The sequence below is a fragment of the Cupressus sempervirens genome, chromosome 5, assembly GCF_028749045.1.
Source record: "Cupressus sempervirens isolate cs-2001-9-10 chromosome 5, ASM2874904v1, whole genome shotgun sequence".
NCBI lineage: Eukaryota > Viridiplantae > Streptophyta > Pinopsida > Cupressales > Cupressaceae > Cupressus > Cupressus sempervirens.
The window spans coordinates 812,632,563-812,650,022 of NC_143122.1; the positions used below are offsets into that span (position 1 = coordinate 812,632,563).

The 17,460-nt window shown below is 31.1% G+C and overlaps 1 pseudogene; it reads right to left on the bottom strand.

Moving 5' to 3' along the window:
• Nucleotides 1–15,490: 15,490 nt before the first annotated feature.
• Nucleotides 15,491–16,955, bottom strand: LOC149558376 (large ribosomal subunit protein uL30y-like; annotated as a pseudogene).
• Nucleotides 16,956–17,460: the final 505 nt, after the last annotated feature.

The window sequence follows — 17,460 nt, forward strand, 5'->3', positions numbered from 1 at the left end:
TGGCTCAAACCAAGGGTAGTAAAAACCAAAGGTATCATCATCTTAAAGAAAGAAAGAAACTAAAGGATCCTTTAACAAACCACACAATAAAGAAGGCTTTCTAAATCTGACAAGAAGTATAGCTTGAATATTGGCACCACCCTTAGAGTGGGACTAGAGGACCATATCAAATGAATCTTTCTTTATTTTCCTTTATTTTTCCCCTTTCTTTGTGTCTCATGCATCTTCAATATTGGCAGCCTCATTCAGTCAATCCTCTATACAAGATCCCTCATTCTTCTTGGAGAATCTTCCATCAACCTCCATACAAGATCCCTCATTTTACTTAGACTCTTACATCATCATTTGTTCAAAATCCCACATGTTGGATTAGACCATCTATTGGCACCACAACCATCTCCCTCTTTGGAAACCCCAATGGTTTGTATTTCTCAACAAGCTTGTCTTGAGACAACTACCTACATCTCCAACCACACCAGTATTAGCAATATGTTTTAATTATTGCACAACCTTAAAAGAGGATTTTATAGGTATATGTACATAATTTCTTCAATAACCTTAGAAAACCTCTGTTCATTCTCAACTTTATTTTCTACTATATAGTGTTGTTGAGAAACATATTTTCACCAAGATGCCTCCTTATGCATTCTTTTTTTCCTATATCATGCAACCATGTGTCATGATTGAAAGAACCTTCTATGCCTAATGGAGACCCCTTCATAGTGTAGAGAATGAACACAATATCATTTTGGAGTTTTGATTGAGATTTGAATAGGAAGCCCCTTAGAAACATCCATTTCCACCCAAAAAAAAAGGAAAGGGTAGAGTGAAGGTATTTCAAGTATTATTTATCCACTATTAAAATTTCCCCAAGCAAATTTCTAACGACCTCAAAAAATGAATCACACCAAAATATCAAGAGAAGATTAGGAAGCATTATTTTAGCTAGATCTTGTCAAAAAATTTAATAGTTGGGTAGAAATCAAGATGCTACAACTTCAACGTCAAAGAAAAATTCTCATCTTAACTCCAAAAATGTTCACATAGAACTTCAATTTTTTCCTAAGGGTTTTCGAAAACAAAACAAAAAAACCCCTATAGCTGCAGGGTATATCTAGATCACCCGCCAAGAATAGGCTCCTAATTCTTAGAAATTCAAGTATTCAAATCATGTAAAATTGGTCGTAGGCCTCTTAAATATTCATCACACCAAATTTAGAAAACATTGAGAGATTACTGGAAACTTCCACCTTGTCTTTTGCATTCAAATCCATAGAAAATACCTTGGGGCATGGGGAAAATGAGACCCCCAAAATGACTTTTTATGGTGTTATAATGCTTATGAATGCTTGACCTCATACATGGGGTAGTTACTACAACACATCTTACTGCCCTTCTCCCATGTCAGACATCAACCCTTGCATGCGATCCCTTTGGATTTATCACCCCTAACATTATGTGATTTTTGTTTTTCAATAAGCAACCCTTATTAGTCTTCAACATTAATTTCATCATTGTGTTAGTCTATGGTATCCACTGACATTTCTTGGCACTCCATTTTGTGCATCATCAGTGCAAAGGGAAGATTTTCCTTCCATAAAACCTTGAAAATCCTTACACTTCATTCAAGCCTCCAATTTATCATTGTCTCCATTTAAACTTGCAATGCATGTGTAGACCCTTGAAGGTTCATAGGAAAACCTCATATTTAATGAGTTCAAACCAAAATGGTCATGGTGTAAGGGAATGCCAAATTTTACCTCATTCCAAGATAGAGGAGTCAAAACCCTAACTTAATTTCAAACAACTCAACAATGCCATGGTTCAAATGAGATCTTTATTTCTAAAATTATTTTAATATATGTCTCGATAAGGATATTCTTTCATATTATGTATGCCTATACGTATATTGTGTATGCATGCATGAATGTATGTATGTACTATTAACTTTTATAGCATATACCTAAAAGTTTTATCAAATATAACAAGAGAGTAATTGTAATTGTAAGTTATAATTGAAATGAGAAGTTCATAGGTTTTTTTAACATTTATATATGACTTTATAAATTGAATAATACAACATAGGAGTTCACTCAAAACCTCTGCATTTATGATCTCTTTTAGGCATCTATTGAGTCATCAAAATTTAAAATTCAACCAAAAAGGAATTAGTATTTTTTTAACTCTTCTTGGTAAGTGTAATATCCCTATATAAATATTTAATAAATAAATAAACTAGTAATTGAATAATAAGTGTTAATTAATAAATAAATAGTTATTAGTTATTAAATAAATGTTATCAGTAAACTAATTAATCAACAAATAATTATCAAATAAATAACAAGAATAAATGATCAAATAATGAAAATAGTCCCAATCAAAATAAAGAAGAAACATTATCATCAAGGGAAAGGGATTGACGGTGATAATAGACTCTTTACGTCAAGCCCTTTGATGCCATCCACATATGATATTACTGTTGATTAGAAGGATTACTTAAAGGGTGATTAATATCAATTATTCAAGAAAGCACGAATAGAAATATAATTACCTGGCTAAAGTCGATCAATCATAAAGATGATGATAGGAATAATTAAATCTAACAACATTAACAACTAGTAGTTGCACGCTTATGTGCTTGCAATGATAAGTCAATAGGTGCTCGATAATAAAATTATATTTTAATATATAATCTTACATGAATAAATTAGATTATTAATAATTTTCAATTTAAATAACATAATAATGCTGAAATCTTTTAAATATATTAATAAATATTATTTATTTAAATTCAATCTATCAAATGTGATTATTTTCCTTTAAAAAATCCCATCAAAAAATCTATTATGAAAAATTAATAAGAGAAATACAAAAAAATAATATGAAAATATAATCTCTCTAACAAATATTTTATTGACTAAATAAATTATAAAAAATAAAAAACAATATTTAAATAAAACACTAAACTAATATAAAAAATAAATTAAAATAATTTTAAAAATAAAACTTGAATAAGTTTTAAAAATAAAAAAGTTAAATAAATAGAAATCACAACATGAGCTAATGTGGAGATCACAATTATTTATTTTTTAAATAAATAGGAAAAGAAAAACAATAGTTAAAAGTGGAGATTTAAAATATAATCTTATATGAACAAATTAGATTATTAATAATTTTAATTTAAATAATATGAATATTTAGTAAAATCTTTTAAATAGATTAATAAATATTATTTATTTAAATTTAATTTATCAAATATTAAAAAAAATATTTTAAAAAACCTCATCAAAGAGAAATATAAAAAAATAATATGAAAAAATAACGTGTCTATCAAATATTCTATTGACTAAATAAATTATAGAAACTAAAAAACAATATTTAAAGAAAAAACTAAACTAATATTAAAAATAATGTAAAATAATTTAAAAACTAAAATCTGAATCAATTATAAAAATCAAATGTTAAATAAATAGAGATCACAACATTATCTAACGTGGTGATCACAAGTAATTGCTTTTCTAAATAAATAGAAAAATAAAAAATAATGGTTAAAAGTAGAGATAACAACCAATAAATATCAAAACAAGACTTAAAAGTGGAGTGAGATAATAAAAAATTTGGCTAGTAATAATTAACGAGAAGGATTTACAATTTTCCTATCAAACTAGCAAATTTTCCAATCAACTGACAACTTTTCGATAAAAAATAAATTTTTGGGAACAAAGTTCCCACAAATAGCCTATGGGCTAAAAAATAAATTAAAATAATTTAAAATCTAAATCAATTCTAAAAATCAAAAGTTAAATAAATAGAGATCACAACACGAGCTAATGTCAAGACCAGGAGTAATTATTTTTTAAATAAATGGAAAAAGAACAACAATAGTTAAAGGTGGAGATTTAAAATATAATCTTATGTGAACAAATTAGATTATCATTGAACTCATTGGAAATGAATTCACCACCTCTGTCTGATCTCAAACATTTCAGCTTCTTTCCAATTTCTTTCTCTACTCTTGCTAGATACCACTTAAATTTTTGAAAAGCTTCAGATTTTTATTTTAGATACATTATAGTCATCATTATAGAATAATCATCAACAAAAAGAATGAAAAAATTATCTCCACTGTAACTCTCTATTCGAATAGGTCCACATAAGTCTATATGTACAAGCTCTAAGACTTCTTCAGAATGATAGTTTTTTCTTTTGAAACTAGTTTTTCCCATCTTACTAATTTGACAATTTTTGCATAGACCCATATAAGGTTTCCTCAAGCTAGGAATACCACTCACTCTTTTGTTTTTTCTTATCTTGACCAGATTATCAAAGTTTACATGACATAATCTTTTGTGCCATAACCAAGTTTCTTCTACTCAAGCAATAAAACATGAACTTTCACTAAGATCTAGGTAGAATAGATTACCTATTGTTTATTTGCCAGACCCAACTAGATTACTTTTTCCATCTAGCAATTTGGCCTTCCCCATGAATTCTACCTTAAATCCAATTGTACACGGTGTAAACGCATATTCATGAAACCTTAGTGTAGAATGCAAATGGACAGAAGATGAACTAATCTAAACCCAATATATCATCATCAAAATGTAATCTCTATGAATGTCTCATTTTTCCCTAACTACAATTGCTAAAATAACTCTCAGACCAGCATCTTAATGACAGTTATAGAATGGGAGAATGCTTAAAATACAGATCTATGATGGATACATGCAAGATCTATGATTGAAATGCAGATTATATGCTATTAAAATGAACATAATGAACTAACAAGTGATAAATGATGCTAAATAATACAAAATGATGATAAAATGCTATGAAAATGTTACAATAAGAATGTTAAATGATGAATCAAAATGTGCCTGTAGTGCAAATGCTTAAGACTTGGGTTCCTTTGCTCTTGAATTCTCCTTCTATTTATAGGATTTTAGAAGGGGTTGGGGTAAGAATTTGGGTTTTACCTTTTGACTTGGTGGGTAGAAGTGAAATTGAAAAGGAGCTCAAAAGTCTTGATTGGAGGCTCCATGTGATTTTTATGTCAACAAAAATGTCTCATGAGAGACAAGAGAAGGATCTCAAAAGTCATAATTTGTGGCTAAATAAGACTTTATTTCAACAAAAATATCTTATGAGAGACAAGAGGAGGAGCCCAAAAGTCATGATTTGTAGCTAAATATGACATTTATTTTCAACAAAGTATATGACTTTTATTTTCAATAAAAATGTCTCATGAGAGACAAGAGAAGGAGCTCAAAAGTCATGATTTGTGGCTAAATATGACTTTTATTTTCAACAAGAATGTCTCATGAGAGACAAGAGAAGGAGCTCAAAAGTCATGATTTGTGGCTAAAGTCTTGATTGGAGGCTCCATGTGATTTTAATGTCAACAAAAATGTCTCATAAGAGACAAGAGAAGGAGCCCAAAAGTCATGATTTGTGGCTAAATATGATTTTTATTTTCAACAAAAATGTCTCATGAGAGACAAAAGGAGGAGCCCAAAAAGTCATGGTTTATGGCTAAATTTGGATTTCTTTTAATTCTTTATATAAAAGGAGGATTTTCATTTTGTGAGAATAAATGGATTTATTGATTTAATAAAAGTTTCATTTATTCTCAAAAGTTTGTCTTTTCCCTCTCCTTTTTTTTAAATTTTATTTTATCATTTTGAATTGTTTTTCTCCTCTTTTAAAGTTGATTTAGGTCTTATTAATGTGACAGATGATTAATGACTTATGTAATCTTTTGATTTGAAAGTTTATTGTATCTCTTCTGATTTTCTCTTTAATTTGCACTAATTGATCAGAACTACGTGATTTAGGTCTTTGCCAATTTTTGGGTGTCTACACTAATGTTATTCAACTATGCCACACTTAGTAGATTATGGTTTAGTCCTTCAATCCAATAAGCATTCTCACATTTAAGTTCATTGGTTAATGAGATACACCTTTTTCCCTTTATGCAACAAGGTTCTTTGTTTCCAAATCTCACACTACCACCATCATAATGCTCCACGTGTTTAAATTTTTTTTTGTCTCCAGTCATATGATGTGAGCAGCCACTATCAATAATCCATGTAATATTTTTTTCTAACATGAGAGATAAGTGTCATTTTATCTCCTTCATCATCAAATTCATCTTTTACAACAATATATATCATTTCATTTTCACTGTTATCAGAATCTTTAGCCATAAAAAAGGATTTCTTACCTTTGTCCTTGTAGTCCTTGTAGTTCTTGAATTCCTTCTTGCCTTTGAACTTATTTCTTTTCTTTTCATCTTTGTCTTCTCTGTTTGGGCACCTTGTAGCAATGTGACTAACTTCTTCACAAGAACAATAGATTAGAGGAATCTTACCTTTGTACTTTCCCCTGCCTTTGGAATATTTCCTTGCAAATAGGGCTTCAACAACTTGAAGATCACTATTTGTACTTTCTTCCTCTTCTTCACTTTCTAATTGATTTGCTTTTGATTTCTTACCCCTTTTCTTGAGAGAAAGCTTGGCTTCAAATGTAGACTCAATACCTTTGGAACTAGGGACATAGTTATCATAGTTATCCAACTCAAAAATTGTCAATCTTCCAACTAGAGCATCAAAGTTATATTTCTATTTGGATCACATCTCATTTCTTAAATAGCAAACACTCTAATTGCATAGATAGGAAGAAGGATTCTGAGTACCTTGCTTACAACTATTTTGTCATCAATATCTCCTCCAGATGCTTTGATTGCACTCAAACTTTCTTTAATTCTCTCAACATATTTTGAAATGTTTTCATCTTCTCTCATTTGCATTTGATCAAATTTCCCTCTAGGACTTTTGGCTTTAGCTCTTCTTACATCTCCTTTGTAGATGACTTTCAGTTTGATCCACATGTCATAAGATGTAGTGCAACTTTTGACTTCATTAAATTTAGTATAATTAAGAGCAAAAGCAATTCCAATCATCATGATGTTGTGATTTTTCTTTTCAAAAATTTCAAGTGATAATGTTCCAATAGGAGTCTTGTATTCTCTATCAAAATATTTACAACCTGAATCACTAATAGTTGCTAAATGTAACCTCATAAGTCCTTTCAATGCTACAAAGTTGTCTCAGTTCAACTTAAGAATCTCTCTTCTGTAAGACATCCTAATCTTTAGCTTAGGTCCTTGAAACCTTCTATACAAGCACCAAAAAGCTCTAATACCAATTGTTGGAAATATAAGAGGAGTAACTAAGAGGGGAGGGGTAAATCAATTACCATAGAAATATAATCTAACTCCCTTAGATGCCAATACAAATCAAAACTTAGTGTAGATAGAACTTTATTGTAACTCAGCAAATACACAAGCACTCGGTAAACACTAAAATAACTTGGCAGATGCTAATCATGAAAATCTTAAGATATTATATGTGGTTGATCTTACTTTAACTTAACTGCATACACATAAAAGAAATAGCATGAACACAATTGACACCAAGATTTAACCTAGAAACCCAATGTGGGAAAAATCACCAATTGTGACTAGTTACTAATTTTCACTCTTCTGAAGTGAGCCCTGTTAGGATCCAACCCCCTTAAAAAATACAAAAAACATTGTTAGGTGTGACCTTATTAGAGTATTTAATCATCTTGTTAGGAGTGGCTTTGTTAGAGGTCTTTTAGACAATTTAATAGAAATACCACCTTCTTAGAGGATTTACAAATATATGTTAAGTCAACTCTGCTAAGAGATTTAGATCACTGCTACAATGGTTAGAGAGTAAAAATGAGATGACCTAATTTTTTATGCAACTAAATTTCTTATTATAGATCTCAATTCTAGCTTGTATACTTGATCCTTCAGGATCAAATGTATCATTGCATCTCAAAAAGGATATTCTACTTGTCTTTCTAATTCACTTCCTCCAAGCATCATTAAATATTCAATTATGTTTTGCTCATTCAATCCTCAATTTGACCTTGTATTTATATCTTACACATTGTCAAGTCAACTTGAATACAACTTAGAATAATTAATATTCATCTCCTCAATCAACTAGAACCAACAAACAATTCAATTGAACACAATATGCCAAAACAAGAAAACCCTTCGTTAGTTGGCCCTACTCGGTAGATATTAACTCAAGGTGATTTTCTTGTATTAACCAAGTGTACTTGATTAACACTACATATTTAAAAAGTGAGCTTGGTTAACACTCAACTTCTACAAAATTTCCTTTGTTGCTCGAGTAAACTCGGTAGACACTCTCTTTTGAACTAGGCAAACTCTAGAATGCTCAGTAGACATAGGAAACTATCTTCAATGCCTGAGTGAGCTTGACATACACTAATTGAAAATGATATGACATTTTTTATAAGATCAAAGACAATACACAATTATTCAATTGTTTCCAACAATATGTATGTATGTATGTATTTATATAGAGTGATGCTTTTTAAGGTGCTTATTGATCTAGCTACATACATATTCTAGAATCCAAATAATAAAATAATAAAACTCACTCAACATGTAGTATGGCCAAAAATGTGATGGAAACACCTATTGGTAAGTAGATTCCTCATTTTCTCTCTCATTTTTCATGTGTTTATTTAATTTGAGCTATTATTTCTTAGGGGAAATTGTGTAATATTGGATTCATTTTATGTAGGAGGAGATGATGAGATTCCTAAATTTACCCATGTTAGATGTATGGGAACATTAAATAATTTTGATTAATTTCTTGTGATCAATGAAGATGGACTTCCCCTCAAAGTAGCCCAACTTCCAAGTACTTTAACAATTGATCATTTCTTAAAGATTTTAGATGTTAACATGGAAGTTAGATGTTGGGGCTGGGGGGTGGAATGAGCTTCCACCTTCACATGGTTGGCCCTAATTAGTAGAGAATATTAAACTACTCTCAAAACTAAGTGAAGCTCAAGATTAACCTATGATTGCATGACAACTAACTATGTGAATCTCTTGGTTTCAAGCAATGGAAAAAGAGGCCATAGTTCAATATGCAATCTCAATTAATATATATATGACATAAGGTGGAGCTAAAAAATGTAACAAGTTTACATTTTTGTTAGAGGTCTTTAATTAGAGATTTTAAGTTATAGACCATCACAAAAATTTTTAATTTGACTCTTATAGGCAAGGGTAATGTCCTCAACATGCAAGCAAATCAAGACTTTCTATGCATTGGCTTACTTGTCTATAGTGTAGAACAAGAAGCTAGCATGCAAAGAACATTAACTAAATAGAAAACACTCACAAATTAAAAACATACTCACATATGAGATTAGACAAAAGAAGGTGTAAGAGAGTGAAAACCAAGAGGAAGATCACTCCTAAAGCCTCCTTGATCGTGTAGATGTGTCCTTTGATGAAGATGTAAGCTCAATGATGTTGCTCAAGCTTTAATGGGTGAGAGATATATGAGTGCAAGTGTAGATGGATTTTTCCATTATGATGGTATTTTGAAAGTTCTTAGGCTCTCAAAACAGCATTATAACATTAGCTTGGAAATGGATGATATTTGTGAAGGGAGAGGGTTTCATTTATAGACTAGGGTGTGATCAGATGAGGGTCAGGATGTGAGGATGGAGAAAAGATGAGGGAGGGCTAAGATGCAAGGAGAAAAGTTCAAATCCATAGCATTGTGACAAGTGTCACAAGGGGATTGGATAGGGGAAGAGGGTCAAGATGGGTGTTCAAAGGAAGTTATGAGGGAGGAAGAGTGTGTAAGAGGGATGTAAGAGGCATTAAATGGAATGTAAGAGCCATTAATGCTCTTGGATAGGAATGAAAAAGGATAAGGGAGACTTGTTGGCTTTGGTTTGGGTTAGCAAGTATTAACCTTTTCTTAAAGTTGTGCACATGTTTAGGAGGGGGATTAGACTTAATTTAGAAAGGGGGTTAGGGGGCAAGTGGCTTATCTTTGATGGGATGGGTTAGTTATGTGGTTAAGTTATTTAATAAAATGGGGGACGTGAGATTAAATTAGATAGATTTGAGGATTTATTTAATTTAATAGACGAATAGGGTTTTAATTTATAAATTGAGTTTGGGTTATCATTTGATTTTATCAATTGGACTATAGTTAATAAATTAACTAGAGGATGATGATTAATTAATTAAATAATAAATATTTAATCAATAATGTCCTAGGAGATGACTAAATATGATTACCTATTGGTGTAATTAGATTTAGGTGTCTACACATAGTAGCTAGAGTTCTAATGTTCATGATGGCCTATAATTTTAAAAACATAATAAACCTATTAAATAAATGTAAACATGGTGTGTTGTTTCAGCTCTGCCTACTGTCCATATATATAGAATGCAGTTGCACATGCATTCTCAATTCAGAATCTAACAAGTAGAGTGGGCACTTGCAACTTGACAGATGATTCCTCTATAACGAAGATGGTATTATCGATAGAACCCTATAGCTTAGACACTCTATGGCCTTTTGTCTTTGTAATATGGAGACATGGAGACCAATTTAAGGATGACCTAAAAAAGAAATGGTTAAGTGTATAAGTTTTCTAGAACTTGTGTCAATTTTTTTAATCTAAAACTTATGTCAACTTTTTTTTAATTATGGTAGTTTTCTAACATTAGATTTTTTTGCCTCAGTGCTTGCTATTGGTGACAAATGGATTGTGCTTGCTAGATAGAATGCAAACAAGTTTTCTAGGATTACATCAAAATATGAAGTGGGGTATGTAGTAATTGGTACTTTTCTAATCTATATAGATAATGGTCATCAATGTTTTGAAATTGTGGATTAGTTAAGTTTTTTTTTAAATTAATAGAATTGGGCATGTGAATTTAATCATCTCATTCTCATTACAACTTTTTATGCTGAGAAAAATGATTATTCACAAGGATTAATGATTTTGGATATTTATTTTTATGGTTTCAAATGTACAAACCATTTATCCCAACATCTTGATTTTGCAATCTAGTTTCTTCAAATTTGACTTAATGATTTTAGCTTCTTCTTTAAGAATGACCCAATTCCCAAAGTATGATCATCATCTTGCCAAACCCATATGATATCTTTGAGAGCAGGTTTAAGCTGCCAATTACGTAATTTTTCATATTATATTGTATCTCCATTGACTTTTCTCAACTCCACTACAAAGAATGAAGGTGTCACCTCAAAAATCTTTACAAAAGATACCAAGTTACCTTTTCTTCCATTATTATTTCCTTGCATCTTGATTATGAAATCTATTTTCTTCATATTGAAGAGTTCTATTATTTATCCATAAATAAAACAAATTGATTAAATTATTTACCATGTTATACTTTGCATGCAACTACTTTCAATCTTGAAGGAGGAGAAAGCTTCAAAAAATACTACTTTTACTCTGAATATTGATTTGGTTTTGAGTAATATTGACTATAGTCTATATAACCTACCACAATCTCTTTAATCCTTTATGGATAATGACTCCTTATTGAGTAATATGACTAATAAGTGAATGAATTGACTCAGTGTTAGTCATCACTTTAAATTACCATGCTTTAAATAGAGAGAATGAGTAGAGCTTAGAATGTAAAAGTATTCCTTCACATAATGGGTTATTTTCATGTGATCAATCTACTTATATTCTCATTGGAAAGAGATATATATTCAGATATGATAAGTCTTCTTATATACTCATGGGCTAAAAGGTTATATGAATTTTGATAAAGTTGTGGCATCTAGTAACACTGCAACAAAAACACATATTCTTGGTGCTATACTATCAATTGCTATTTTTGACTCATAGAACATTGGTTAGGAATGAGTAGTCATAGTGGGCCCTCACCACACAAAGGAAAAACCTGAGGTGATTCCAAGCTCACCTTCAAATCTATACTGTGCAAAATATAATCCATCATGTTCCCCTCTGTGATTCGCATAATAATCCACATTTGGATCCATATTGTTCAAAATATCACTCTGGTGAGAACCTAAAACCTCCCCACATTGAACTAGACATTGTTAAAGTAAGTTGCTACCATAAATATCATTAATAATATGAAGATAATAGATAGAGAACACAAGCTCAACATCTTTACTTTTATGTGGTGTAGAGAAATACCATTATGGTAAGAATCAGCTTCCTCCTCACACTGAATTATTAAGTAATCTATTTTGACAATATGAAGAGATCAGAGAGATATATTGAACCTCTTTTGTTTGATTTCGTGTGTCCTAAAATGTCTTGAAATTTTTTTATTAGTTAGAGTTAGAAAGGGTCCAAAATTAAAAATTAAAAAAACACCAAGTCTAGTGGACAAAAAGTAAGGGTTCAAAAAAAGTGAAACAATATAGAAGATCCATCCAGGGACTATCCATGGAAGATCATGAATCTACTCCTTTTTATGTTTTTAGTCTCCTAATGAATTTATTATTTTTATATTGGACTATGTGATTTGTAGGAAGATGTGAAACTAATGAAGGACACGGGCTTTGATGCACTTAGTTTTCCATATCCTAGTCACGGATATTACCATGTGAACCAATTTTTTAACCCTTGAAGAAAACTAACTAGCAACTAGTAGTGCCTTTCTTTAAGAAGTTTCTTATTTTTGGTGAGAACAGATGGCACAATCAAAGGTGGAATTAACAAAGTTGGAGTGGCCTACTACAACAACCTTATCAATGAACTCTTAAAACATGGTAAAAATAAATATTATTTTCTATTATGGACATAGAAATCTCTATAATTTTATGGAAGTCATAATGAAATCATGTTTGAAAAGTTCTAACTTAAATTTGATCCTTTAGAAGTTTTTTCTCCTCAATTAGCTTATTTATTTTTAATTTTGAACTAATTACATTTTTTGATATTTAGCACAAGGCACACTTACAAACCTTTTGTTTTAATAAAAAATAATGTTACTTACATTTTTGTTATAAAGATCTACAATCAATTAGTTTTGTGGGTCCAAGAATAGCACTCCTTGGTCTAAATGCTACTTAAAACCCAACTATTGCAGCAACATAGCTAACGGTGACACTTAGTTTGAATTTATTCAACCAAGCTAGTTTTCTTCTAAATATGCATGTAGGTCTCTTGTCTTGATTGATATACCAGTGTCTTCATTTTCAAACATATTATAGTTGGTCTTTGTAGCTTACTGAAGTATATCATTTTTCCATTGATTCAGAACTCCTTCATTTGAATTCAACTTGTGCCAATAGGTTTAAGAAACTTGAACAATGATATCATGATTTTCTCTACTTAGAAAAATCACTTTCTAAATATTTGGATTCTTCTTTCTTTGTTGTATAATCAGGATATAACACTATAGTACGTAGAAGCTCTTCATGGTATGATGGTTGATCCATTTTTTATCCTCAAATTTTAAGGCAATGAATTGATTTCTTATTAATTGGATTCATTCATGACAACAATCTTATTCTAAATATCTATACTGGGTAGGTATCACAAATTCAATTGAGACATTTACAACCATTGTGAGCACAATTGGGATATGGTGTTTTATTTAGTGGTTTGGTTCATTAGAGTATTTCTTGACACTTACTATCATTTTGTATTTTATTTCAACCATGTTCTACAATATGTGTGCCACTGGCAAAATGGTATTTGACTAATTTGAGAAGGATATAGATTTTCATTGACAAACAAATTTGTTAGTTTGCTTCCATCTACACTAATACCAATATAGTAATAGCCTAGCAAGTAGAAAGGTATGCATATATCCAAATGATCTTCTTTTTGGGTATCCTAAAATAATGAGTTGACTTCAAAAGGCTCGAGCTTCATCATATGATTTTACTCTGAAGCATTCTAATAAGTGTGTATTCACATGGTTGTAGGCCCTTAGAGTAATTATATATTTAATCTTAGGAATCCTATAAAGTATGGGTTGAAAGTTTTGTCCCAGGCCTTCTCATCTTTAAATCAAGGTCATACTTGCCACAAGAGACATATTCTTGTTCAACCCATTTAACCCATTTTCTATCATTTGTAATACCCTAGTCATGAGACTATTATGAATGTGAAAATATGATCTTCTTTGTAAGATGGTGTTTTCCATCCAAGTAATTTTGATATCATAGTACAGTATCGCAACACTTTCTTGGATTCTATCCTATGCTCCAATAATATCCTTTATGTTGTCTAGTTGTTGTTTCTACCATGTAGTCTCTTTCTGGTATATTGCCACAGACTCTCTCTCATGCCTTAAATTCCAATCAAACTTCTAAATATATGCCTCTACTATATTTAAAATCAACTTCACATTGTATTGTAACTCTAGCATAGGTGTTCTATCCTTGATAGCTTTAATTTCAGCATTTCAACATTCAAGTTTTCAAGTTTCCACTTCATTATATGTTTGTTTTATCAATGATTTCCTCTAATTCACTTGTGGTGCATCTCAACTAATTGGTCCAATGATGAAATCACCCATCTATCTCCAGATTGTGCAAGAACTTGTTGTTTTGCATAATCTTGATAGATATTGATAGTTCCAAAGCTATAAACTTGAAGACTGTCATGTGTGTGTCCCACTTTAGGGAAAAATTATATGTCATGTGCTTGTGCATATGTTTCAATTACTTCCTTCAAAATTAACTGAGGTGCGCCCATGGAACTATTTAGGTGAATCACACTACCCATGGAAGTTGAGGCTTGTTGCTAAGCATATGTTGTTGTTGTTTGTTGTTGTTGAAGTGTCTTAAATTTGTGTTTCTCTATCACTCTAAGTTAGTTTAGATTCTCTTTAGCCCTAGGTTGTTCCATAGTTGTACCCTCTACAACTTGATTCATCATTTCAAGGGCTACATTTAGCTGACTTTGTATCCTCTCATTAGAAAGAAGCCCAAGGTGAAATAATCCTTACCACCCTAAAAACCACTATGTTACTTCATTATAATCAGGATTTGAACAGAGCCAATGATACAAAACCTGTTGCTACTTTGGAAAAAATATTGCATCCAACATTGCAACTATATGATAAATGGGAATAGCAGTTGCCCAAGCCATAACCAGTTAAATTGGTCTAGTTGTTGATTAGTTGGGTTGATTACAAATTCTTGTGTAATTGTCATTATATTAGGTAGAATAAAATAAACAATCGGTTGTTCCCAGCTAGAAGGATCAAATACAGTTTTCCAAGTTGATAAAATTGCATATGTAAATGCATCCCTTGCATGCTAGGCATGAACCACATTCCCCAACTTATAACATATGGTTAGATATAAAGGCTCCATACACTGGCCCAAAAATAGAAGCCAAAGAATTGACCATACATGTATTGGCATAGTCTTTCATTTCATTTCCTTTAGCTTTCATTGAATCATACCAATGGACTTTAACACTATATCCTATGCAACTCTTTGCTACGTAGCCAAATCCTTGATTTGATCCCCTAGATAAACCTAAGACTCCTTCATAGATGCTAGAGAAATGAGAATCTCATAATAAATTCCATATTGAAATAGACGCCAGGGAAATCTTGGGAGGCTTGACCAGTCTAATCATAGTTGTTCCATTTCTTCTTCAGTCCACTAGATGGATCACTAAGTTTAAATGGTCCCAAAAATTTATTCACTTTTGTGAAGTTGGGGCGAACTTTAACAATCTTGTGGCTAAGATTTTCGATACAAATTATGCCATATTTACCTAAAACCTATTCACAAGCAACAAGGTAGAAATAATATGCACTAGGAAAGCATACCGACTAACACAAAAAGGCACCATGAACACAAGTACCTTTTTGATGATAGAGTTGTCAGTCAAAGGAATCCACTACTTATCAATCTTTCCATAACCTCTCTTGTAAATCAGCTCTCTTATGCTTTTTAAATTTGGATATCTAGAAAGAATCAAGAAAGAGAATTAAATAACACTCAACAGAAGAAACTATGAAATAAGAAAAAAATGATCCACATAATGCTTATAACTGACCAAGAACATACCCAAAGGTTACATATGGTTCAACTCGATGCGACATGTTCATTGTTGCTTTGCTCACTTTTAGAAGCACACCATTGATGATCTGAAATCAAGTGCCATAGAAAGTCAATATCACTAGAATATTATATATACATCCAAAAGTGATCACTAACCACTATTTTAGAAACAAAAAGTGCAAAAGAGATAGGTCAAGTTGAAAAAGGACCAAACTGCCTCAAACGCAAAAGTCACAAAATTATTCTTTTCTTTAGATGTATATCATTGATACTGAATAAGAAAAACAAGAAACTCAATATATGAAAAAAATAACTTAAAAACTTATATTAGAATTTGACGAAGACTAATAATTTTGTGCTCTTTATTTAAAATAGAAGAGATGTAAATATATTATAATAAAATCTAGGAAAAAACATTTTCTCTTTCTTATGAAAAATAGACTAGAGAGCTAATAGTCTACCAAATCTATCACTATATAAAGACCAAGAAAGTACAAGGTATATAAATACTATAGACTAGCTACTTACCCACAGATACGAATAATGAACAATAGCTTAGCTTATGGCTCAACATAAAAGCCTCCTTTCATTTTTGCCTCTCTCTTCAATTTGATAACCTCCTATTCCTGATTTTTGTCACCAAGTACACAAGAAACTTACTAAGGTGCATTCCTCAACCCTAGATGGCATGATGACACATCAATAAAAAAAAACTAGCAATTATTAAAGGATCCACATACTCCTTGGTGACTCATAAATTGATATAAAACTTGTCAAAAAGAAACTAAGCTACACACTTAACACTAGATGAAATGGTCATACATCACTCACAAATCAAGCAATTATTACTTTCTCTATATATTCCTTTAAATATTCCTCGGCCTTCTTAAAAATCAGTTTGCAATTTGTAACATTTTTTACTTTTGCAACTTCCAACTGCCACTTCTTTTTGTTCTCCCATTCTTCATTTTTTTTCCTCTTCTTGAGAATTGACTTAAGCACAAGCTTTGCCTCCTTTGAACTCATATCTAAAATGATAGAAGAAAATAAATTATTTGGCAAAATCAAACATTAAACAAGAAAATGCAAAACTAGGCATTACAAGCAACATTTTTTTTTTAAAATTGGCTAACCATCACAATTCCAATGGCTAGCCATCATTTGCATAGAAAAACTATTAGAACACCATATCAATTATGATGGATATTTTCAACAGATCAACATCTCTTCCACAACACAACTGTCATATGGATGTCACAATTGTGATGGTAGACTGGAAGCTTAAGACATCGTAATCATGACAACATACTATTGCAATTGTGACATCGTATTGTCACAATTGTAACATGGTACTGTTGTAATTACAACATCATGAACATTAACTCTTTTCCATTCCTTCTTCCAAGTTACGACAATTTTATCCATCATAGTTGTGACAGATGCCCTTGTCGTCACAATTTGTGATAGCAAACATCCAACACCCCTTCAACAACAATTTGGGTCCAAATGTTATAGTGAGAAAACATTGTAA